General features: G+C 51.9%; 1 pseudogene; it reads left to right on the top strand.

The window, feature by feature from the left end:
- Positions 1-9,286: 9,286 nt before the first annotated feature.
- LOC124654631 overlaps positions 9,287-25,137 on the top strand; it is a 41,873-nt pseudogene continuing 26,022 nt past the window's right edge.

The raw sequence follows: 25,137 nt of genomic DNA, 5'->3' as shown, positions 1-25,137 counted from the left end.
CTGCTGAAACTATTTGTGATAAAACTGCTGAATTTTTTCAAAATATTGGGGACAATGATCCCAATGATGTAGATCATAATGGTTTAGATTTTGATGATTGTCACATCTCTGAAGTTATTAAGTTCTTACAAAAACTTGCTAGAAGTCCCAATGCTAGTGCTATAAATTTGGCCTTTACAAAACATATTACGAATGCTCTCATAAAAGCTAGAGAAGAGAAACTAAAACTTGAAACTTCTATTCCTAGGAAGTTAGAAGATGGTTGGGAGCCCATCATTAAGATGAAGGTCAATGATTTTGATTGTAATGCTTTATGTGATCTTGGTGCAAGTATTTCTGTTATGCCTAAGAAAATTTATGATATGCTTGACTTGCCACCATTGAAAAACTGTTATTTGGATGTTAATCTTGCTGATCATGCTATAAAGAAACCTTTGGGGAGGATTGATAATGTTAGCATTATGGTTAACAATAACCTTGTCCCCGTTGATGCAATGCATCTTGTCCCATTATATTGGGAAGACCTTTTCTTCGAACTGTTGGTGCTATTATTGATATGAAGGAAGGTAATATTAAGTATCAATTTCCTCTCAAGAAAGGTATGGCACACTTCCCTAGAAAGAGAATGAAGTTACCCTATGATTCTATTATTAGAACAAATTATGATGTTGATGCTTCATCTCTTGATGTCACTTGATTCACACTTTCTGCGCCTAGCTGAAAGGCGAGAAAAGCGCTTATGGGAGACAACCCATTATTTTACTTCTGCACTTTTGTTTTATATTTGAGTCTTGGAAGTTGTTACTACTGTAGCAACCTCTTCTTATCTTTATTTTATTGCATTGTTGTGCCAAGTAAAGTCTTTGATAGTAGGGTTGATACTAGATTTGGATTACTGCGCAGAAACAGATTTCTTACTGTCACGAAATTGAGCAGCCCCTTCTGTAGGTAATTTAGAAAAATCTGCCAATTTACGTGCGTGATCCTCAGATATGTACGCAACTTTCATTCAATTTGGGCATTTTCATCTGAGCAAGTTAAGTGCCCCAGAAAAATTCGTCTTTACGGACTGTTCTGTTTTGACAGATTATGCCTTTTATTTCGCATTGCCTATTTTGCTATGTTTGATGGATTTCTTTGTTCCATTAACTTTCAGTAGATTTGTGCAATGCCCAGAAGTGTTAAGAATGATTATGTCACCTCTGAATATATGAATTTTCAATTATGCACTAACCCTCTAATGATTTTGTTTTGAGTTTGGTGTGGAGGAAGTTTTCAAGGGTCAAGAGAGGAGGATGATACAATATGATCAAGAAGAGTGAAAAGTCTAAGCTTGGGGATGCCCCCGTGGTTCATCCCTGCATATTTTAAGAATACTCAAGCATCTAAGCTTGGGGATGCCAAGGCATCCCATCTCCATCGACAACTTATCAGGTCACCTCTAGTGAAACTATATTTTTATTCCGTCACATCTTATGTGCTTTACTTGGAGCGTCTGTTTGTTTTTATTTTTGTTTTTGTTTGAATAAAATCGGAATCTAGCATTCTTTGTTTGGGAGAGAGACACGCTCCGCTGTTTTGTATGAACACATATGTTCTTAGCCATACTTTTAATGTTCATGGCGAAGGTTGAAACTGCTTCGTTCATTGTTATATGGTTGGAAACAGAAAATGTTGCATCTGGTAATTGGTATAATGTCTTGAATAATTTGATACTTGGCAATTGTTGTGCTCATATAGATCACGTTTAAGCTCTTGCATCATGTACTTTGCACCTATTAATGAAGAACTACATAGAGCTTGTTAAAATTTGGTTTGCATGATTAGTTTCTCTAGAGTCTAGATATTTTCTCGGTTAAGGTGTTTGAACAACAAGGAGACGATGTAAAGTCTTATAATGCTTGCAATATGTTCATATGTAAGCTTTGCTGCACCGTTTTATACTTGAGTTTGCTTCAAACAACCTTGCTAGTCTAGCCTTGTATTGAGAGGGAATTCTTCTCGTGCATCCAAATCCTTGAGCCAAAAACTATGCCATTTGTGTCCACCATACCTACCTACTACATGGTATTTCTCTGCCATTCCAAAGTAAATTACTTGAGTGCTACCTTTAAAAATTCTATTCCTTGTCTTTGCAATATATAGCTCATGGGAAAAATAACCTTAAAAACTATTGTGGTGAAGAATATGTAGCTATGTATCTTATTTCTTATAAGTTGCTTGTTGAGCGGTAACCATGTTTCTGGGGACGCCATCAACTATTTCACCTTTGTTGAATATCATGTGAGTTGCTATGCATGTTCCTCTTGTCTGAAGTAAGGGCGATTTTCATGATCAAATGGGTTGAGTATGCATATTGTTAGAGAAGAACATTGGGTCGCTAACTAAAGCCATGATTCATGGTGGAAGTTTCAGTTTGGACAATTAATCCTCAATCTCCTATGAGAATATTATCTGTTGTTGAATGCTTAAGCATTAAAGAGGAGTCAATTATCTGTTATCTATGTTGTCCCGGTATGGATGTCTAAGTTGAGAATAATCAAAAACGAGAAATCAAATGTGATCTTTCTCCTTAGACCTTTGTACAGGCGGCATAGAGGTACCCCATTGTGACACTTGGTTGAAACATATGTTATGCAATGATAATCCATGTTAATCCAAGCTAATTAGGACAAGGTGCGAGCACTATTGGTTATCTATGCATGAGGCTTGCAACTTATAGGATATCTTATACATAACACATATGATTTATTACTACCGTTGACAAAATTGTTTCTATGTTTTCAAAATGAAAAGCTCTAGCACAAAAATAGTAATCCATGCTTCCCTCTGCGAAGGGCCATTCTTCTACTTTATTGTTGAGTCAGTTTACCCATTCTTTCTATCTTAGAAGCAAACACTTGTGTGTACTGAGTGCATTGATTCTTACATGTTTACCTATTGCACTTGTTATATTACTTTGTGTTGACAATTATCCATGAGATATACATGTTGAAGTTGAAAGCAACTGCTGAAACTTATATCTTCCTTTGTGTTGCTTCAAAGCTTTCTACTAAGAATTTATTGCTTTATGAGTTAACTCTTATGTAAGTCTTATTGATGCTTGTCTTGAAAGTACTATTCATGAAAATTCTTTGCTATATGATTCAGTTGTTTATTCATTGTCTTTACCATTGCTTCGAATCGCTGCATTCATCTCATATGCTTTACAATAGTATTGATCAAGATTATGATAGCATGTCACTTCGAAATTATCTTTGTTATCGTTTACCTACTCGAGGGCGAGTAGGAACTAAGCTTGGGGATGCTTGATACGTCTCAAACGTATCTATAATTTCTTATGTTCCATGCTACTTTTATGATGATACTCACATGTTTTATACATACTTTATGTCATTATTATGCATTTTCCGGCACTAACCTATTGACGAGATGCCGAAGAGCCAGTTGCTGTTTTCTGCTATTTTTGGTTTCAGAAATCCAACAAAGGAAATATTCTCGGAATTGGACGAAATCAACGCCCATGGTCTTATTTTTCCACGAAGATTACAGAAGACCGAAAGGGAAACGAAGTGGGGCGATGGGGCGCCGACACCACAGGGCCGCGCGGCCAAGGGTGGGCCCGCGCCGCCCTATGGTGTGGGGCCCCTGTCAGCCCTCCGACTCCGCCTTTCCGCCTACTTAAAGCCTTCGTCGCGAAAACCCCAGTACCGAGAGCCACGATACGGAAAACCTTCCAGAGACGCCGCCGCCGCCAATCCCATCTCGGAGGATTCAGGAGATCACCTCCGGCACCCTGCCGGAGAGGGGAATCATCTCCCGGAGGTCTCTTCATCACCATGATCGTCTCCGGATCGATGTGTAAGTAGTTCACCCCTGGACTATGGGTCCATAGCAGTAGCTAGATGGTTGTCTTCTCCTCATTGTGCTATCATGTTAGATCTTGTGAGCTGCCTATCATGATCAAGATCGTCTATTTGTAATGCTACATGTTATGTTTGTTGGGATCCGATTAATATGGAATACTATGTCAAGTTGATTATCAATCTATCATATATGTGTTGTTTATGTTCTTGCATGCTCTCCGTTGCTAGTAGAGGCTCTAGCCAAGTTGGTACTTGTAACTCCAAGAGGGAGTATTTATGCTCGATAGTGGGTTCATGCCTCCATTGAATGCGGGACTCGTGACGTAAAGTTCTAAGGTTGTGGATGTCTTGTTGCCACTAGGGATAAAACATCAATGCTTTGTCTAAGGATATTTGTGTTGATTACATTACGCACCATACTTAATGCAATTGTTTGTTGTTTGCAACTTAATATCGGAAGTGATTCGGATGATAACTCGAAGGTGGACTTTTTAGGCATAGATGCATGCTCGGATAGCAGTCTATGTACTTTATCGTAATGCCCCGATTAAATCTCATAGTAGTCATCGTGATATATGTATGTGCATTGTTATGCCTTCTTTATTTGTCAATTGCCCAACTGTAATTTGTTCACCCAACATGCTATTTCTTATCGGAGAGACACCACTAGTGAACTGTGGACCCGGTCCATTCTTTACATCTGAAATACAATCTACTGCAATACTTGTTCTTTACTGTTCTTCGCAAACAAACATCATCTTCCAAACTATACATTTAATCCTTTGTTTACAGCAAGCCGGTGAGATTGACAACATCACTGTTACGTTGGGGCAAAGTACTTTGATTGTGTTGTGCAGGTTCCACGTTGGCGCCGGAATCCCTGGTGTTGCGCCGCACTACACTCCGCCACCAACAACCTTCACGTGCTCCTTGAATCCTACTGGTTCGATAACCTTGGTTTCTTACTGAGGGAAAACTTGCTGCTGTACGCATCACACCTTCCTCTTGGGGTTCCCAACGGACGTGTGTCTTACACGCCATCAGAGTCCATGCACGCGTGCACAAAAGGAAAAGCAACTGGTATTGAAGGCACACACAGAAGGCGAAGCGATCAACATTCATGGCGACGCAATAGGCCAAAAAGCCGCCTCTAGTTCAGGTGAGCCGAAGGCAAAGCGGCCATCATTGATGGCGGGCTAAAGGCAAAGTGGTTGTTCTGCCACTGCTAGGTGGGACCGGGGTTCACGCAGGAAGACGCTCGACCTCTCTGCGGCGTGTCCGCGTGGACGCATTCCCAAGTCCCAACCCAAATTTGGGCTTGGGTCGGTTCGCTCGCCTCGGTCCATTTGCATCAGGCCATTATATTAGGTTGGGTTTTTGTGTCCTCCTATCCCCGCAGACCAAAACGAACAGTCTCGGTCCGTTTGGGTCGCGCCCTGGAGATGCCCTAAAGGAGAGGTCAAGTGGTCCATAGCAACGCCTTTAGAAAGGAATAGGATGCCCGAGCCACTGTTGCTGAAATCGACATCATGCGACAAGATTTATTTCCTGGAGCTTTGATTAAACTTCCACGACACCATGTGTTGACCTAGAGTCACGATAATTCATAGTCGCACCCCCTTCGGAATAGCACCATCAAGGACATCCTTCATGAATATCTTCTTCTCCCCGAATCTAGCTCCTCCACGCAAGGAAGCCTGCAACAACTAGCAAACCCAAACCTCAAGGACCATGGCACAAGACGAACATTTGTGTGACCCCTCACTGGCACATGATCGCCCCACCAAGCACCCAACGGGAAGAGATGACGAAGAGGGATGATACGTCCATTTTGCATCACTATTTTATATCATAATTTACTGTTATTCATTGATATATTTCATATTTAGAGATGATACTTATGTTATTTCACCTATTTTGCATGTTTCATGATTATTGGAGAATCACTCACCGGAGTCAGGATTCGGCTGGAAAAAGCACCGTCAGAATGCAATATTTTGGAAGATCAACAACTGTCGGAGATTACACCGAAGGTCTTATTTCTCCAGAAGACGGAGCCAGCCAAAAGGAGGGGCCGAGGAGGGCCGCCATGGCCCCCCCATAGGCCGGCGCGGGCTCCACCTGGTCGCGCCGCCTTGTGGGGAGGGGGCCCACAGCCCCCTTCGGCCGCCTCTCTTCCGCGTACTTCATCTACCCGAAAACCTAAGCTGCGGGGAATAATCGCGAGGAGACACAGCTGCCTCTGCGGGACGGAAAACACCAGAGAGAAAAGAGCTCTCCGGCAGGCTGAAATCCGCCGGGGAAATTCCCTCCCGGAGGGGGAAATCGACGCCATCGTAACCGTCATCGAGCTGGACTTCATTGGGATCATCATCACCATCATCTCCACCGCCGACACCATCATCTCCACCACTGCACCTCGTCACCGCTGTAACATCTAGGGTTGAATCTTGATTATTTCATAGGGGAAACTCTCCCGGTATTGATTACTCCTTGTTATTGATGCTATTGAGTGAAACCATTGAACCAAGGTTTATGTTCAGATTGTTATTCATCATCATATCACCTCCGATCATGTTCCATATGATGTCTCGTGAGTAGTTCGTTTAGTTCTTGAGGACATGGGTGAAGTCTAAATGTTAGTAGTGAACTATGTTGAGTAATATTTAATGGTTTGATGTTTAAGTTGTGGTGTTATTCTTCTAGTGGTGTCATGTGAACGTCGACTACATGATACTTCACCTTTATGGGCCTAGGGGAATGCATCTTGTATTCGTTTGCTAATTGTGGGGTTGTCAGAGTGACAAGCAACTCTGAACCCCCGTTGGTATATCGATGCGGGAGGGATAGCGGGATCTCGTAGTTTAAGGTCGTGGTTAGATTTATCTTAATTACTTTCTTGTATTTGCGGATGCTTGCAAGGGGTATAATCACAAGTATGTATTAGTCCTAGGAAGGGCGATGCATTAGCATAGGTTCACCCACACAACACTTATCAAAACAATAAAGATTAATCAGCTATATGAAGCGAAAGCACTAGACTAAAATCCCGTGTGTCCTCAAGAACGTTTGGTTATCATAAGTAAACAAACCGGCTTGTCCTTTGTGCTAAAAAGGATTGGGCCACTCGCTGCAACTATTACTCTCGCATTTTATTTACTTGTACTTTATTTATCTGCTATATCAAACCCCCCGAATACTTGTCCGTGAGCATTTACGAGTGAATCCTTCATTGAAACCGCTTGTCAACACCTTCTGCTCCTCGTTGGGTTCGACACTCTTATTTATCGAAAGTACTACGATACACCCCTATACTTGTGGGTCATCAATACTATTTTCTGGCGCCGTTGCCGGGGAGTGAAGCGCTATTGGTAAGTGGAATTGGTAAGGGAAACTTTTACTGTACGTGCTGATTTTACTTCTGCCTGCTGCTATAATTCATTATGGAGAGATCTTCTCTTGAATTCCTATTTGGAAAATCTACTACTACTGCAAAGGTAGTGGATGAGGCGCCAGGTGATAAAGAGGTTCCATACAAAATACATATGATAATTATTGAACGTGTTGTGGATAACCGCTATGAAGGGGATGGAACTGTCCATCCTGGAGATCATTTACTGTTTTTACATGAATTATGTGGGTTATTCAAGTGTGCAGGTATTGCTATGGATGAAGTTAGAAAGAAACTATTCTCTATATCGCTGTCTGGTAAAGCGGCGCATTGGTACAAATTGCTGAAGAATAGGGATTCTCTTGATTGGAAGGATATTGTGCCTCTATTTTATTCTAAATTCTATCCTCCAAGTGAAATTCACAAAGACCGGAACCGCATATATAATTTCTGGCCTCATGATGGAGAGAGTATTGCCCAAGCATGGGGGAGATTGAAGTCTTTAATGCTCAAATGCCCCATTCATGAGCTTCCTGGAAATATATTCATTGATAATTTCTATGCAAGACTTTCTTTTCAAGATAAAACCTTGCTGGATACTTCTTGTTCTGGATCATTCACACGCAACAAAGAAGAGTTTAAATGGGACCATCTTGATCGGATTCAGGAGAATACTGAAGGATGGGAGAATGACAAAGATAGAGAGTCAGGTATAAATTATGATTATGAATGCATTGAAACCTTTATGGATACTGATAAATTTCGTAATATGAGTGCTACTTATGGTCTTGACTCTCAAGTTGTTGCAAATTTTTATAAAACTTTTGCCTCTCATTTTGAATTGCCTAGGAAGAATTTTGATAAGTATCATGAACCTTACAAAGATAAAACTGATTCACCTATAGATAAATGTGTTGAAATTAAAACTGTTGATCATATTCTTCCCGAAGCTTATATTGAAAAAACTCCCGGTCCTGCTAAAATGAAGGAGTATTCTGTTATAACTAGTGCGGTTAATAAAAGTGCAAAGAAACCTATAGAACCTGAAGAGCAAATAAAGGTTGAACCTGCTATTGCAATAGTTAAAGATCTTGTGACTGAAAATGTAGAAGATGGTCATATCATTTTTTGTGAAGTTGCTTCTAATATTGTTTCGCATCCTAATAAGTCTAGGAAAGCCAGTGTTCCTATGCTCTCTGTTAGAATTGGTGATCATTGTTATTATGGTTTATGCGACATTGGTGCAAGTATTAGTGCCATTCCTTATGAGCTTTACACGGAAATCATGCATGAAATTGGTTCTTGTGAACTTTAAGATATTGATGTAGTTATTCGGCTAGCTAATAGAGAAACTATCTCTCCTATTGGTATTGTTCGAGATGTGGAAGTTCTATGTGGTAAGATTAAATATCCTGCTGACTTTTTGGTACTTGGTTTTGCTGCTAGTAAGACTTGTCCTATCATTTTTGGTAGACCTTTTCTAAATACTTGTGGAGCTATTATAGATTGCAAGAAGGAGAAAATTGTGACAAAATTTGCTGGTGAAACTTATGAGTTTAATTTCTCTAAATTTGCCAAAACTCCTTATAAAGCTGATTTGCCTAATAATGATTTTAGAGTTGAACAGTGTGCATCTATTGCTCTGGCTCCTAATAATCCTTTGCAGCAACATTTGGAGGATAGTGAGAGTGAAGTCTTTAGGGAAGAAAGGAATGAGCTTGATGAAATTTTCCTTCGTCAACCTATTCTTAAACATGACTTGCCGGTTGAAGATCTAGGTACAACACCACCACCAAAGGAAGATCCTGTTTTCGATTTAAAACCGTTGCCAGATAATCTTAAGTATGCTCATATTGATGATAAGAAAATATATCCTGTTATTATTAGTTCTAAGCTTTCAGATTTTGAGGAAGAAAGGTTATTGGAAATATTGAAGAAACACCGAGGAGCTATTGGCTACACTCTTGATGATTTGAAGGGGATTTCTCCCTCTATTTGCCAACATGCCATCAACATGGAAGATGATGCAAAGCCTGTTGTTGAACATCAGCGTCGTCTAATTCCTAAGATGAAGGATGTGGTAAGGAATGAGGTATTAAAACTTCTTGAAGCCGGTATTATATATCCTATTGCTGATAGTAAATGGGTTAGTCCTGTGCATTGTGTTCCTAAGAAAGGAGGAATAACTGTTGTGCCTAATGATAATGATGAGCTCATCCCTCAAAGAGTAGTTGTAGGGTATAGAATGTGCATTGATTATCGAAAAGTTAATAAAGTTACTAAGAAAGATCATTACCCTTTACCTTTTATTGATCAAATGTTAGAAAGGTTGTCTAAAAATACTCATTTTTGCTTTCTTGATGGTTATTCTGGGTTTTCACAAATTGCTGTTAAAACTAAAGATCAAGAGAAACCACTTTCACTTGTCCCTATGGAACTTATGCTTATAGGCGTATGCCTTTTGGTTTATGTAATGCTCCTGCTACTTTTCAAAGATGCATGTTTGCTATTTTTCATGGCTTTTGTGAAAAGATTGTAGAGGTATTCATGGATGATTTTACTGTCTATGGGAATTCTTTCGATAGTTGCTTGCGAAACCTTGATAAAGTCTTGCAGAGATGTGAAGAAACTAACCTTGTTCTTAATTGGGAGAAATGCCACTTTATGGTTAACAAAGGAATTGTATTGGGACATAAAATTTCTGAGAGAGGTATTGAAGTTGATAGAGCTAAAGTTGAACCAGTTGAGAAGATGCCCTATCTGAGGGATGTTAAAGGTATTCGTAGTGTTCTTGGTCATGCTGGGTTTTATAGGAGATTTATTAAAGATTTCTCTAAGATTTCAAAGCCTCTTACTAATCTTCTTCAAAAAGATGTACCTTTTGTTTTTGATGATGATTGTAAGGAAGCTTTTGAAACTCTAAAGAAAGCCTTAACAACTGCTCCTGTAGTTGAACCTCCTGATTGGAACTTACCTTTTGAAATTATGTGTGATGCTAGTGACTTTGCTGTAGGTGCTGTTCTTGGACAACGAGTAGATAAAAAATTGAATGTTATTCATTATTCTAGTAAAACTCTTGATGCTGCTCAAAGAAATTATGCTACAACTGAAAAAGAATTATTAGATGTAGTTTTTGCGTGTGACAAGTTTAGATCTTATATTGTTGATTCAAAAGTTACGATTCATACTGATCATGCTGCAATTAGATACCTTATGGAAAATAAAGATGCTAAGCCAAGGCTTATTAGATGGGTGCTTCTTTTGCAAGAATTTGATTTACATATTATAGATAGGAAAGGTGCTGATAATCGTGTCGCTGATAACTTATCTAGATTGGAAAATATTGCTTATGATCCTGTTCCTGTTAATGATAGTTTTCCAAATGAACAATTGGCTGTAATAAAGGTGAGCTCGCGAGATAGTCCTTGGTATGCTGATTATGCTAACTTTATTGTTTCCAAGTACTTGCCTCAGACCTTTTCAGACTTCAAAGCAAAGGAGGAAATTCTTTTATGACTTGAGGCATTATTTTTGGGATGACCCACACTTACATAAAGAAGGAGTGGATGGTATTATGCCAAGATGTGTTCCCGAATATGAACAACAAGAGATATTGAGTAAGTGTCATGGTAGTGTTTATGGAGGACATCACGCTGGAGATAGAACCGCGCAAAAGGTTCTACAATCAGGTTTCTATTGGCCAACTCTCTTTAATGCAAGAAAGTTTATTTTATCTTGTGATGAATGTCAAAGAGTTGGTAATATCTCCAGACGCAATGAAATGCCTATGAATTATACTCTTGTTATTGAACCATTTGATTGTTGGGGATTTGACTTCATGGGTCCTTGATGCGTGCAGTCGACACGTCCGTTGGGAACCCCAAGAGGAAGGTGTGATGCGTACAGTAGCAAGTTTTCTCTCAGAAAGAAACCAAGGTTTATCGAACCAGTAGGAGCCAAGAAGCACGTTGAAGGTTGATGGCGGCGGAGTGTAGTGCGGCGCAACACCAGGGATTCCGGCGCCAACGTGGAACCTGCACAACACAATCACAAAACTTTGCCCCAACGTAACTGCTGAGGTTGTCAATCTCACCGGCTTGCTCGTAAACAAAGGATTAGATGCATAGTGTGGATGATGATGGTTGTTTGCAAAGAACAAGTAAAGAACAATTGCAGTAGATTGTATTTCGGATGTAAAGAATAGGACCGGGGTCCACGGATCACTAGCGGTGTCTCTCCCATAAGATAAGCAGATGTTGGGTGAACAAATTACGGTTGGGCAATTGACAAATAAAGAAGGCATAACAATGCACATACATATATCATGATGAGTACTATGAGATTTAATCGAGGCATTACGACAAAGTACACGGACCGCTATCCAAGCATGCATCTATGCCTAAAAAGTCCACTTTCAAGTTATCATCCGAACCCCTTCCAGTATTAAGTTGTAAACAACAGACAATTGCATTAAGTATGGTGCGTAATGTAATCAACACAAATATCCTTAGACAAAGCATCGATGTTTTATCCCTAGTGGCAACAAGCACATCCACAACCTTAGAACTTTCCGTCACCGTCCCAGATTTAATGGAGGCATGAACCCACTATCGAGCATAAATACTCCCTCTTGGAGTCACAAGTATCAACTTGGCCAGAGCCTCTACTAGCAACGGAGAGCATGCAAGAACATAAATAACATATATGATAGATTGATAATCAAATGGACATAGTATTCAATATTCATCGGATCCCAACAAACACAACATGAAGGATTACAAATAGATGATCTTGATCATGATAGGCAGCTCACAAGATCTAACATGATAGCACAATGAGGAGAAGACAACCATCTAGCTACTGCTATGGACCCATAGTCCAGGGGTGGACTACTCACACATCGATCCGGAGGCGATCATGGCGATGAAGAGACCTCCGGGAGATGATTCCCCTCTTCGGCAGGGTGCCGGAGGCGATCTCCTGAATCCCCCGAGATGGGATTGGCGGCTGTCGTGGTATCGTCACGGCATATGCCATAGGGTGGCTAATCGAAGGGGCTCCTGAGAGATCTCACGGCGGTATCCGGAAGCGGGTATGGGCACGAGCGACACGGCGACGTACCCAGGTTCGAGGCCCTCCGATGGAGGTAAAACCTCTACTCCTGCTAGAGTGTATATGATATCACACAGTACAATGGTGCTCCTAGAGCTGTGTCCGGCTGGCCCTGGGAGGTTAAGGGAGACGATGGTCTCTCTCACAGGGCAGCTCTGTAGGTAGGTGAAAGCAGTAAATGATCGATCGTCCCTGCACGAGAGGGGTAGTGCGGCTTATATAGGCACCGGCACTTTACATATAAGACCCTATAGTCTACTAGCCGGCTTGGCCGGCTTCGGCTTCCGCTCCTTCCCGAGGTGGTGACGTCAGGAGCCGTTGAGGCGTCATGGCCTGTCCCATCCGGCTGCCACGGTCGGCGGTATGGAGAGGAAGCGTCCCCGTCGCCGTCAGCCACTCGTAGCCCGTACGGCGCGTCGTAAGCCATGATGGCCTGTCCGGCGCGTGGCACTATTGCTCCACGAGTGCCCCGCGCTTTACGGAAGATGAAGTCAGCGTGGACTTTGGGAACCCGGATCACCAACCCGGTTCCTTCCAAGGCAAGACTCGCCAGCCTCGAGTCGGTCCGAGGCACGGACTCCCGGCCGGATATGGCTTGTAGAAGCCGGCCCAGCCTACAGCATTGGCGGCCGTAGCCGGGCCGACTAGGACCTAGAGCCAGCCGGCTTCCCGGACCAGCCGGCTGCTCCTCGACCGGCCTTTGCCGCGAGCCGGCCGGTGGCCAGCCGGCTGCTCTGCGTCCATTGCCCTACCCGGGGTCTTCCCCCCGACATTAGCCCCCGAAGCTGGCAAGGTCCTGCGTTTAGAAGGACCTAGGCAGGTTTTCCTGGCTTCTTGAATATATTTGACGGCACTTGGAGGGGCCGACTGAGAATTTTCATTCAGCCGGCTGCGCCCTCATCCGGCTCGTTCCCGCCGGCTGCTCCCAGCCGGCCGCTTTTTACACTTGTATAGTTTTCGCTTTCTTGCAAGATTTGATGGCGCCTCCGCCTTGCTGATGAATTTTGGTTCGAGTGGAACTTTTTGTCCGGCCCGGCTCGCCGCGCGCCGGGGTCTCCGCCGCCTCGGGTCCTCGCGCCCGACTTGACCGGTCTGACGCCTGGCCTGGCGGTCGGTTCGTCTGGTCACATCAATGTCCCTCCGGATCCGGTGCGGTAGTGGGCGACGTGGTGTGGCCGTTTCCGATAACCGTCGTGGACGTGGCAGGAGTTACGGCGCAGTAAATCCTGGGACGTGGCCCACGACTGCCACTTGGAGGCCAACCGCCCGCGGCAGGAGGCTATAAATGCTGTGGGGGAGGCATCGAGGCGGCCACTTGCCATCGTCTTCCTCCTCGCGCTCCTGCTTCCATCGCTCTCCGCGCGCTCCTGCTTCCATCGCTCTCCGCGCGCTCGAGCTCGCTGTTGCTCCGGCGAACACCTCCCGCTGGCGAACTCCGGCGGGCGAATCTCCACCGATCCGCCGCCGCCACTCCGTCAATCCGGCGCCACGGGGCCGCGCGTCTCGACGGAGCGTCCTCAGCCGCCGTTGTCGCCGCCGCGGTCGCAAGGCTCTTCCTCGCCGTTCCGCCTCTCCTGGTCGTCTTCTTCCTCGACCTCGTCAATGGCGTCTCCCAGCGGATCGTGGAGGGGCTCCTACATGCAGGAGGATGACATCGAGCGCCTGGTGCGCCTCCGGCGGATCCCGCAGTTGGTGATCACGCGGGCGCCCGGCAAGGAGGTGGAGCCCAAGCCGGAGCCCGGCGAGCGCGTCGTTTTCGGCGCGCACCTCGATCGCGGGCTGGGCCTGCCGGCTTCGACGTTCTTCCGGCAATTCCTCGACCACTTCGGCCTTCAGCCGCATCACCTGCCGGCCAACGCGTGCGTCCTCCTGAGCTGCTTCGTAGCGTTCATGGAGGCTTACGCCGGCTTGTGGCCCGACATCGACTTCTGGAGCCGGCTCTTCTACTTGAAGGCCCAAACCACTGAGGGCCGCCTGCGGGCCTGCGGCGCCGCCTCGATCTACACTCGGCCTGGTACGCCTTTCCCCAAAATCCCCACCGTCGACTCGGTGAAGAACTGGCAGATGTCATTCTTCTACGTGCGCAACGAGGGGGCGCTCGTCGACCGGATCAACTTGCCGGAGTTCAACCCGGCTCCTCCAGTCGGCCGGATCAACTGGAGCCACAACGCCCGCTCGACGGATCAGAACGCCGAGGTGAACCTGCTTTGGGACTTCTCGGCGACAGCCACCGATGGCGGGCTGACCGCCGAGGATCTCCTCTCGCACCATCGCCGAGCGCCGGGTGCTGCCGCTCCAGATGCGCACCCACAAGATCGGGCACATGTCCGGCCGGTTCGATCCGAACCGCACGTCCAAGGCGCCGCTCAACAAGGCCCAGGTGGCCAGCCGGGTGAACCACATCACCAAGGCGAACCTAACGGAGAACTGGAGCTACGGGCTGGCGCCTTGCGACAGGGACCATCCACCAGCGCGGGTAAGCCTCGTGTCTTTGCCATTTTCCGGCTTGCGGCTGCGAGGCCGACTTCCTTTTTCTTCTGCCGACTTCCGTCTTGTCATATGTTCATGTTTTTTCTGTCTTTCTAGCTTTTTGAGCGCCAGAACGCCGAGGACGGCGACCTGGCGACGAAGAGGTGGACGCCGGATCACGTCGATCCGGCTGACCAAGCCGGCGATCATGCCGGCGACGACGACCTGCCGCAGGCGCCTGATCTAGGCGGCCAGGGGGAGCACAATCCGCCTCCTTCACCAGAGCAGCAGGAGGAGGAGGAGCCGGCGACGTCCGGCACGGGGCCCATCCCCGTCGTGCCTCTCGCGTACGAGGCCGCCAAGCACCACGGCGACTTCGGCGCCCAAGGGCACGAAGCGAGCCGGCTCCACCGCCGCCTTGGAGGCGAAGGCGAAGAAGCTGCGCCGGCAGCAGCTCGAAGATGGTCCCGGAGCAGGCCGGGTGAGCTCTTTCTCTCCTTTTCTTGTTTGATTCCTTTTCTTTCCTTACTTTTATGCTTATTATCTCTCTGTTTATCCGGCTAGGGCCCCTATCAAGTTTGCCTAGGGCGGCGGCTCCCGGCAAGCTCCGCGCGTTGTGTCGCCGCTTCCCCGCCAGAGGAGGGAGCAGACGCCGCAGCCTTCCTCGCGCGCACCTACACCGCCGCCGCCTGCCACAGGGGCGCCTTCCTTCGCCGTGCCGCCGGCCTCGGCGCCGATCGCGGCACGCGGGTTGAGCCGACTCGCCAGGCGACGCTGGACGACATGTTCCCGGGCCGGACTCGTCCTCTGGGCCCAGCTGCTGGGGCTGGTCTGGGTATGCCGCCTTCAGCCGGAGCCGGAGCCGGCAGGGCTGCTCCTAGCACCGGCGCTGGCAGGGCTGTGCCGCCTGCGGCCGGGGACGGCACCGGGCCCACCGTGGTGGAGCTGGACGGGAGCCCGGAGGGGGCGCCCCAGGCGCCGGAGACGACTGGGCCGGCTGGGCCATCTGCTGCGCCCGGAGCGACGCCGCCGCCGCAGCCAACGACGGAGGAGCCGGCCCGGCAGGAGCCGGCGAGAGACGAGCCGGCGCGCACGGAGGGCGCCGACTCGCGCGCGCTGGTGAGGACGGGAACCTCATCGGCATCACCGCAAGGCCTGCACGTGGCCAAGGGCGCACTTCTTCTTCGAGTGCCGTCCGCCTCCGACTCCAGCCTCGGCTCGGCTGCCACCATGGAGCAGGCGTGGCTCCGTGCCGACTCCTACGAGGTGACCAGCCGGGAGGGGAACCCCGGCCAAGCATCGGTGGAGATGTTCTTCTCCAGCCTGCAGGCCAATCTCAAGGCCGGGGCAACCGAGGCCGCGGCTAACGTCGCCAAGGTGGAGGAAGCCGGCAAGGTAAGCTTCGATCGTTTTTGATCCGATTATTATCCCGGTAGCCCTCCGAGGCATGGGCCGGCTGCTTGGAGCCGGCACGGGTTTCGCCTGATCGACTAACTTTTTCTTTTCCTTAGGCTGTGATGGACCGGCGCACCACTTTGTATAATCGCGCCGTCACCCATTACCACAAGGCCAAGCTGGACCGGGCCGACTTGGCCCGCGAGCTGGAAGCCGTCAAGGGTAAGTTCTATGCTTCTTTCGACTTGATGTCTTATTTTCTTTCTAGTCTTGGTTGGCTGACATTTCTTTCTGGCCGCCTCGCAGTTGAAGCCGCCAAGGTCCCGCAGCTGGAGTCGGATCTCCGAGCCGCTCGCGCCCAGTGCGCCGAGAGCGAGGAGGCGGGCCGATCCGCCGCCCGCAAGCTTAAGCTGGCTGAGCAGGAGCTGACGCGGCTGCGCCTGCTGGAGCAGAACCACCTCACCGAGCTCAACTCCCTCAGGACGGCGGAGAAGGAGAAGGTGGATGATCTGAGCCGGCGGCTTGCGCTGCGCGCAGAGGAGGTTACCGCCAAGTCCACAGAGCTGACGGCTACCGCCAAACGCTGGACCGACGATTTTGGCGCGCTTGATCGCGGCTTGTCGGGTGAGTGCATCTTTATGTTCCTGTCCCTTTGCCGGCTTTCGGCCGTCGGCTGCCGGCTTAGGCTATGGCAGCCGGCGGCAGAAACTTGATTTTTTCGATATCTCCATCTTCGGGCTGGGGGCAGTCGGTTCTTGCCGGCTGCCGCCAGGCTTACTTTAGGACTTCGAAATCTCCATCTTCGGGCTGGGGGCAGTCGGTTCTTGCCGGCTGCCGCCAGGCTTACTTTAGGACTTCGAAATCTCCATCTTCGGGCTGGGGGCAGTCGGTTCTTGCCGGCTGCCGCCAGGCTTACTTTAGGACTTCGAAATCTCCATCTTCGGGCTGGGGGCAGTCGGTTCTTGCCGGCTGCCGCCAGGCTTACTTTAGAGCTTCGGAATCTCCATCTTCGGGCTGGGGGCAGTCGGTTCTTGCCGGCTGCCGCCAGGCTTACTTTAGGACTTCGAAAATTTGCATTTTTCAGCTTATTTCGGCTTTGACAGCTCCTGACATGTTTCTTCTTCTTGCAGCGGCCTTCCCGGAGACGCAGGAGGCGGCTCGACAGCCGTTGGCGTCGCGCGCGACTCCAGGAGGCGGGAGACCGGCGAGGGCAGCTCGGAGTATTTCTCCATGGAGGACCACACGGCGTCCATGGCTGCCCGCATCGAGCCCATCACCAAGCTCGGCCGGGAGCTTCGGAAGGCGGCCGAAGAGCTGGTGCCCATGCCGTGGCCTCGAAGAGGCGGCGCCGCAAGATATCTCCGGCCTCATCTCTGCGATGGAGCGGGCGCCGGACCGTTTCCTCGACTGGAAGGAGTCGGCCACGCGCGCCGGTGCCGACATGGCGCCGTCCTTCGTCCTCTCCGGGTACAACGAGGTGGACCTGGGGCAGCTTGAGTTCCGGCGAGCCGGCGTGGAGGACAAGCTCCCAGCCGATCTCAAGGCCGCCCGCCTTGCTCGAGCCAGTACCATCGCCGAGTTCGTCGACAAGACCCTCTTCGTCGCGGACCCGAACCCTCCTCTATCCGATGGAGATTACATGGACGATGAGGAGGCGGAGGACGTGCCTGAGGACGACCCGGCAGCCGGCTCCACCGATGCCCCTCTGGCTTAGATTTCCTGATTTCCAGTTGTTCTTTTGCCAAGACAATTTATTAAATCCCCGGGATGCCGGGTGCAGATGTATGAATATTATCGCCCTTTAATTATATCGCACTTTAATGTGTTTGTTAATCATTTGTGTACCGAGTTGCTTTCTTTCGACTCGTTCACTTTTTCCCATCCGCCCCACTCTTTGGCTGTGCCCTTGCCGGTCGTACGTCCGACTTGCGATCCGTCGCCGGATCAAGAGCGGGCCGCCGGGTGAGGCCGACGAGTATTTCGGTCGAACGAGCTGAATTCGGCAATCCGGCACTTTTATGAAAAGTTGCAAGTCAACTCGCTTTTACTCTTTCCCTTAGTCGTTTTCGCGTGCCGGCTCCCTAGGCCTTACTCCCGCCAGCCGGACAGCCGGGTTGCGGTCCGTAGCTGGATCGGAAGCCGGCCGTCGGAAACCGGATCACGTTACTGAGCCGACCGCGTGAGAGGGTTCAAGCCAATTGGCGAAACAAGGTAAAGTACGCGAAAAACTTGTCGGAAACGGCGCTCTTGGCGCAAGCTTTTTCATAACTCACAAAAGGGATACAAGGGATACATACATTCCTATTCTCATGTGTAAAATGGGCGGAGTAACCTGACATTCCAGGGACGTTTAGTCTCCTCGTCAGCCTTGTCCGGCTTGTTTTTCTTAGCCTCTTGGGCATCTATGAGATAGTAGGAGTCATTGCCTACTGCCTTGCTCACGATGAAGGGACCCTCCCATGGGGATGCTAGTTTATGCTGTCCGGCTGTCCGTTGGATCAGCCGGAGCACTAGGTCTCCTTCTCGGAATGCTAAGGTCTTGACCTTCCGGCTGTGGTAGCGACGGAGGCTTTGCTGATATACGGTTGACTCTGGACTCGGCCATCAGCCGGACCTCTTCAACCAGGTCGACTCCATCTTCGCGAGCTTCTTTGGCTTCGGCTTACGTGTAGAGCTTGATCCTTGGTGCGTCGTGCTCGATATCAGTCGGTAGGACGGCTTCGGCCCCGTATACGAGGAAGAAGGGTGTGAAGCCGACTGAACGGTTTGGCGTCGTGCGCAGGCTCCACAGCACGCTGGGCAGCTCTTCAATCCAGCAGCCGGCTGAGCGCTCAAGCGGCTCCACCAGCCGGGGCCGGATGCCGGCTAGGATCAAGCCGTTAGCCTTCTCCACTTGGCCATTGGTCTCCGGGTGCGCCACGGACGATAGGTCCATCCGGATCCCCATCTCCCCGCAATAGCGTTTGAAGATGCCTTCGGCGAAGTTGCTGCCATTGTCGGTGATGATGCTATGCGGGTAGCCATATCTCACGATTATTTCCTTGAGGAATGTGACGGCTGTGGAGCCGTCCAGCTTCTTGATTGGCTTGGCTTCGATCCACTTAGTGAACTTGTCAATCATCACCAAGAGATGAGTCATGCCGCCTCGGGCTGTTTTGAATGGGCCCACCATATCCAAGCCCCATACGGCAAATGGCCGGGTAATGGGGATGGTCTTCAAGGCGGAAGCCGGCGTGTTCCTTTGCTTGGCGAAGCGTTGGCAGCCGTTGCACTTCTTCACCGAGTTCTTCCGCGTCTCCGAGCGCGGTCGGCCGGTAAAAACCGTGCCGGAAGGCTTTGGCCACTATGGCTCGGGAGGAGGCGTGGTGGCCGCACTCACCCCGATGGATTTCCCTTAGGAGTTCAATCCCTTCAGCCGGCTCGACGCACCGCTGGAGCACCCCACTTACGCTGCGTTTGTACGGCTCGTGGTTGATGATTGTATAGGCCTTGGCCCTTCTCTCAATCTGCCTGGCCTGGACTCTGTCATCAGGCAGCACACCGTCGGTGAGGTAGGAGAGGAACTCTTGTGCCCATGAAGGTACGCATCTTATCTCGAATACGCTGACCAACAGGGTCTCCCGCGTGGGAGCTTCCGGCTTCGACTGCATGGTCGCCGGGTTCGGCTTGCTAGCCGGCGGGTTCGGCTTGCTAGCCCCCGAGTGTGGCGATGAAGCCCCAGGTTGGACTGAGAAGTCCCCGGGTTCGGCGTGGTAGCCGGCGGGTTCGGCTTGTTAGCCCCCGACTTGGGCGATGAAGCCCCCGGGTTCGGCCGAGCAGCCCCGGGTCAGCCGGCACGAATATTGAATCCGAATCCGGTGACGGTATGATGGACGGCTTCTTGATAACCGCCAAGGCGATGCCCGGCGGAATGGCTTGCCGGGTTGAGCCAATCTTGGACAAGGCGTCAGCCGCCTCGTTGTTTGCTCGTGGCACATGGTGGAATTCGCAGCCGTCGAAGAAGCCGGATAGCTGCTTGGACATGGAAGCGGTATGAGGCCATGTTGGCGTCCTTCGCGTCCCGGTCGCCGGATGCTTGTCTGTATAACCAAGTCGGAGTCGCCGAAGCAAAGTATGCGACGCACGCCAATCTCCTTGGCCAGCTTCAGCCCATGTATGAGCGCTTCATACTCCGCCACATTGTTGGATGCGGCGAAGTGGATCTGCGGGACGTAGTCCAGCCGGTCTCCCTTGGGAGAGGTGATGACGATGCCGGCTCCCAAGCCGTTGCGCATCTTCGAGCCGTCGAAGTGCATCTTCCAATGTGTGGAATCCGGCACAGGCGGCAGAGTGCGCATCTCAGCCCGGTCGACGAAGAAGTCCGCGAGGATCTGCGACTTGATGGCTGTGCGTGGCTCGTAGAGGATGGTGTGGGCGGCTAGCTCCAGGGCCCACTTGGCGACCCGGCCGTTGGCATCCTTGCTGCCGATGATTTCCGCCAGAGGCGCTGTGGCAACCACCCGGATGGGATGTTCTTGGAAGTAATGCTTGAGCTTCTTGGCTGCCATGTAGACACCGTAGGTGACCTTCTGGTAGTGGGGGTAGTTTTGCTTCGACTGGGAGAGCACTTCGGCGAGGTAGTAGACCGGGCGTTGGACCAGCTGCTCCCGTTTTCGGCTTCTTTGCGCTCCACCACCAGGACAACGCTGACCACTCGGTTGGTGGCTGCGATGTACAACAGCATCGGCTCCATTGAACCCGGCGTTGCAAGGATTGGCGCGGTTGAGAGCACGCGCTTTAAGTCACGGAAGGCTTCATCCGCCTGCGGTGACCAGACGAACTTGTCCGCCTTCTTCATTAATTGGTACGGGGCGGTGCCTTCTCCCCGGCCGGTCGACGAAGCGGCTCAAGGAAGCCAGGCAGCCAGTGAACTTCTGGACGTCCTTGAGGCACTGCGGCAGCTCCATCTTCTCAATGGCGCTGATCTTCTCCGGGTTGGCTTCGATTCCTCGCTGAGAGACGAGGTAGCCCAGGAGTTGGCCAGCTGGCACGCCGAAAGTGCACTTGGCCGGGTTGAGCTTCACCCGGAATCTTCGCAGATTGGTGAAGGTTTCTCTCAGGTCATCAAGGAGGGTAGGCATCTCCTTGGTTTTTACAACGACATCATCCACATATGCGTGAACATTCCTGCCGATTTGATCCTGCAAACACTTTTGCATGCACCTTTGGTAGGTGGCGCCTGCATTTTTCAAGCCGAACGGCATAGTCGTGTAGCAGTAAGCCCCGTACGGGGTAATGAACGAAGTCTTTATTTGATCATCCGGATTCAAAGGAATCTGGTGGTAGCCTGCATAGGCATCTAGAAAAGACAACAATTCACAGCCGGCAGTCGAGTCTATGACTTGATCTATGCGCGGCAGGGGGAAGGGGTCCTTTGGGCACGCATTGTTCAGGCTGGTGTAGTCGATACACATGCGCCAGGAGCCGTTCTTCTTCAAGACCAGGACCGGGTTCGCCAACCAGTCCGGGTGCAGTACTTCCATGATGAAGCCGGCAGCTAGGAGCCGGGCGATTTCTTCACCGATGGCCTTCCTTCGTTCTTCGGCGAAGCGCCTGAGAGGCTGCTTCACCGGCTTGGCGTCGGGCCGGACGTGGAGGTGGTGCTCAGCCAACTCCTCGGCACACCCGGCATGTCTCTTGGAGTCCATGCGAAGATGTCCCGATTCTCACGGAGGAAGCTGGTGAGCTCGCTTTCCTATTTCTTGCTCAAGCCGGCACCGATGGTGACGTACTTGTCCGGCTGCGCCGGGTCCAGCAGGATCTTCTTGGTGTTGTCGGCCGGCCGGAAGTGAGTCGTCCCAGCCGGGTTGCCTGCAGCCGGCATGTCTGTCTGCGCGGCCTTGGCGAGGGCAACGGCGTCGTGGATGAGCTGCTTCTCGGTGGCGATGACCAGCGTCCGGGCCATCTTGGAGCTCGTGTGGCGCAGTCCATGGAGGCGGCGATAGTCGCCGGCTATGGTGATGACCCCCTTTGGGCCGGGCAGCTTCATCTTCGGGTACCCATAGTGGGGCACCGCCATGAACTTGGTCAGGGCCGGCCTGCCCAGGAGCGCGTGGTAGGGACTCACGAGGTCCACCACCTCGAACTCGATTCTCTCGGTGCGGAAGTGGTCCGGCTTCCCGAACATCACCTCCAGCGTGATCCGGCCGATCGGCTGGCAGCAGTGGCCTGGCACGATGCCATGGAAGACGGTGGGGGTGGGGCGCAACTCGGCCTCCTGGATGCCCAGCTTGCGGGCGGTGTCGCGGTAGAGGATGTTGATGCTGCTGCCGCCGTCGATGAGGACGCGCGAGAATCGCACGCTGCGCCGAGTCGTGCCGATGGTGGGGTCGAGGACCATGGCGTAGCTGCCCGGCTTTGGCAGGACAGCCGGTGTGTCGCGGCGATCAAAGGTGATGGCCTGCTCTGACCGGCTTAGGTATCGGGGGACCGGCGGTATGACCGCGTTGACCTCGAGGGAACGGCTCGCCGGCTCGTCTTGTCCTCGGGCTCGGAAGTGAAGATGATGTAGGTAGCATCTTCGGCCGGATATCGGCCATGGTGCACTTGGTTAGCCTCGTGGTGCTCGAGGTTGGCGTTCTCTGCGCCGCCTTGACCACCCGGCCCGCCTGGCTGGAGGAGGCGGGGGTGGAGGGGGGAGGGGTTCGCCGCTTGTCAGCCGCTTCATGAAGTGGCAGTCGCGGGTGGTGTGGTTGGAGGGGTTCTTGCCGCTGTGGTACTTGCACGGCGAGTCGAGCATCTGCTCGAAGGCGTACTTCGGCTTCCATTGCCGGTCTGTTTGCTTCTGGCGGCGGCTGCCGCCTGCCGCGTTGTCCGACACGGCTGCCACATGGGCGGAACCGTACCGGCGGTCCGGCTGGTCGCCGTGACGCTTGCCGCGGTAGTTGTCCCGCCGGCTGCCATGCGAGCCGCCCTCGGCCGGCTTGTGCTCAGCCGGCTTGTTGTTGTCCCGTCTTGCTGGGGCCGGTGAAATATCAGCCGGCGCCTTGCCGGCTTCTTCGCCAGCGCGTACTTGTCCGCGATGACCATCAAGGCGGCCATCGTCTTGGGCTCGCTGCGGCGTAGCTTGTGCCACAGCATGGTGTTGGGCCGGCAGCCTCCCATGAAGAAGCCGATGGCTTGCATCTCGTGCACGCCCTCACAAGAGTTGCGCATCTCGCACCAGCCGCGTCGGGTACGCGCGATCCGTCTCGTCCGGGCCCCGCTTGCACATCTCAAGCTGTTGAGGGCGACCCGGCCGGCGATAGGTGCCGGTGAAGTTGCTGATGAAGGCGGCCTCGAAGTTCAGCCAGCCGTTTATGCTGCCGGCTGGCAGGTTGTTGAGCCACGTGCGGGCGGAGCCGAGCAGCATGAGTGGGGAGTAGCGCACAGCCCAGCGCTTGTTGCCCCGAGAGATGCCGACTGCGGTGGAGTAGTCCAGCAGCCAGTCCTCCGGCTTGGCGGTGCCGTCGTACTTGGGCGTGTCGCGCGGGAGCTGAAAGCCGTCGAGCACGGGCTCGTTGGCGATGCGGGGCCCGAAGCACTTGGGGCAAGCCGGCGCCTCCTCTTCCGCGATGCGGGATTCGATCAGCCGGTCGAGGCGGTCTCTGGCGTCGGCGGGCTCGATGCGCGGGCCCAGCCGGGAGTGGGCCGGCTGCCGAGCGCCGCTGGTTTCTGGAGCCGGCCGGTGAGGGCGTCGAGGCTCGGAGTCTTGCTCCTGGTTCCGGCTTGGCGGAGCCCGGCTGCGGCTGCTGCCGCCGCCTGGTTGGTGGCTCGGCCGGCTCGAGGTTGCGCGCGTGGCGCGGGGTCGCTGCGCCGGCTTGGTGCCGGGGAGGTGGACTCGGCCGTATCCCTGGCGTTGCCTGCGGCACCACGAGCGTGAGAAGCTCTAGGGTCTCGGGCGTACCTGGGGTCTTTCGACTGCCTGTTGGCAGCCTTCACCAAATCAGCCACCCGCGCGATCCGGCGGCGTAGCTCTTCGCCCTCGAGGCGGTGCAGCTCTTCTGCGGCGGCTTCGGCCGCGAGCATGTTCTTGTCGGGGGTGTTGTAGATGGGCAGCTCCATGGATGGAGCCGGCTCGTCCGCGCCGTCGCGGTCGATCTCGGCGCCTAGGTCGCGGCCTCTGCGGCGGATCTGGCCGGCTCGACTGGGGTTGTCGCCGCCTGGGGTGAGGGCCGTGGGCGCGGTTGTACTCGCGGCCGGGTGATGTCCCACCGGCGCTTAGCAGCAGCCAGCTCCTCGGTCCGCTTGAGGAGGAGCACGCGGTGCGCCTCCGAGTCTGCCTCGACGGTGGCGGCGTCGGTGCCGGCGCCGGTGGTGAGCGGGGTGCTCGGCTTTGCCCGGACTTGTTCCGGCCGGGACGGTGGTGGTGGCGCCTTTGGGCCCGAGCCGGAGGCGTTGGGGTCGACGTTGCGCTCCGGGTTGGGGCCGCGGGTGCGCGGGTTCTTGGGGGGAGCTCCTCGCCAGCCATCATGACTTGCACGACGGCGGGGCTGACGGGAGCGCTGCTGCCGGCTCGCCGAGGAGGGCTGGCGCAGCGCAGCACCTGCCGCGGGTAGCGCGGCGGTGCGACGGTGGCGACGTAGACGTCGTGGCCGCCGAAGGAGATGACGCTGCCGCCGGCCGGGAAGGGCCGGTCGGCGAAGCAGCCAGCGTTGTCGCTGACGCAGTCGAGGGAGCCGAATCTCCGCGATCAAGCCTCAAGCGACTCGCTCGCCGGTGGTGATGGTGAGGCCCGTCCGGATGAAGACACCGGCCGAGGATGCTGAATGCCCCATGGTGGGCGCCAAATGTCGTGGTATCGTCACGGCATATGCCATAGGGTGGCTAATCGAAGGGGCTCCTGAGAGATCTCATGGCGGTATCCGGAAGCGGGTATGGGCACGA

Source organism: Lolium rigidum, chromosome 1 (genome assembly GCF_022539505.1).
Source record: "Lolium rigidum isolate FL_2022 chromosome 1, APGP_CSIRO_Lrig_0.1, whole genome shotgun sequence".
Classification (NCBI taxonomy): domain Eukaryota; kingdom Viridiplantae; phylum Streptophyta; class Magnoliopsida; order Poales; family Poaceae; genus Lolium; species Lolium rigidum.
Note: the sequence above shows the minus strand (reverse complement) of the source record. Positions and strands in the feature narration are given on the sequence as shown.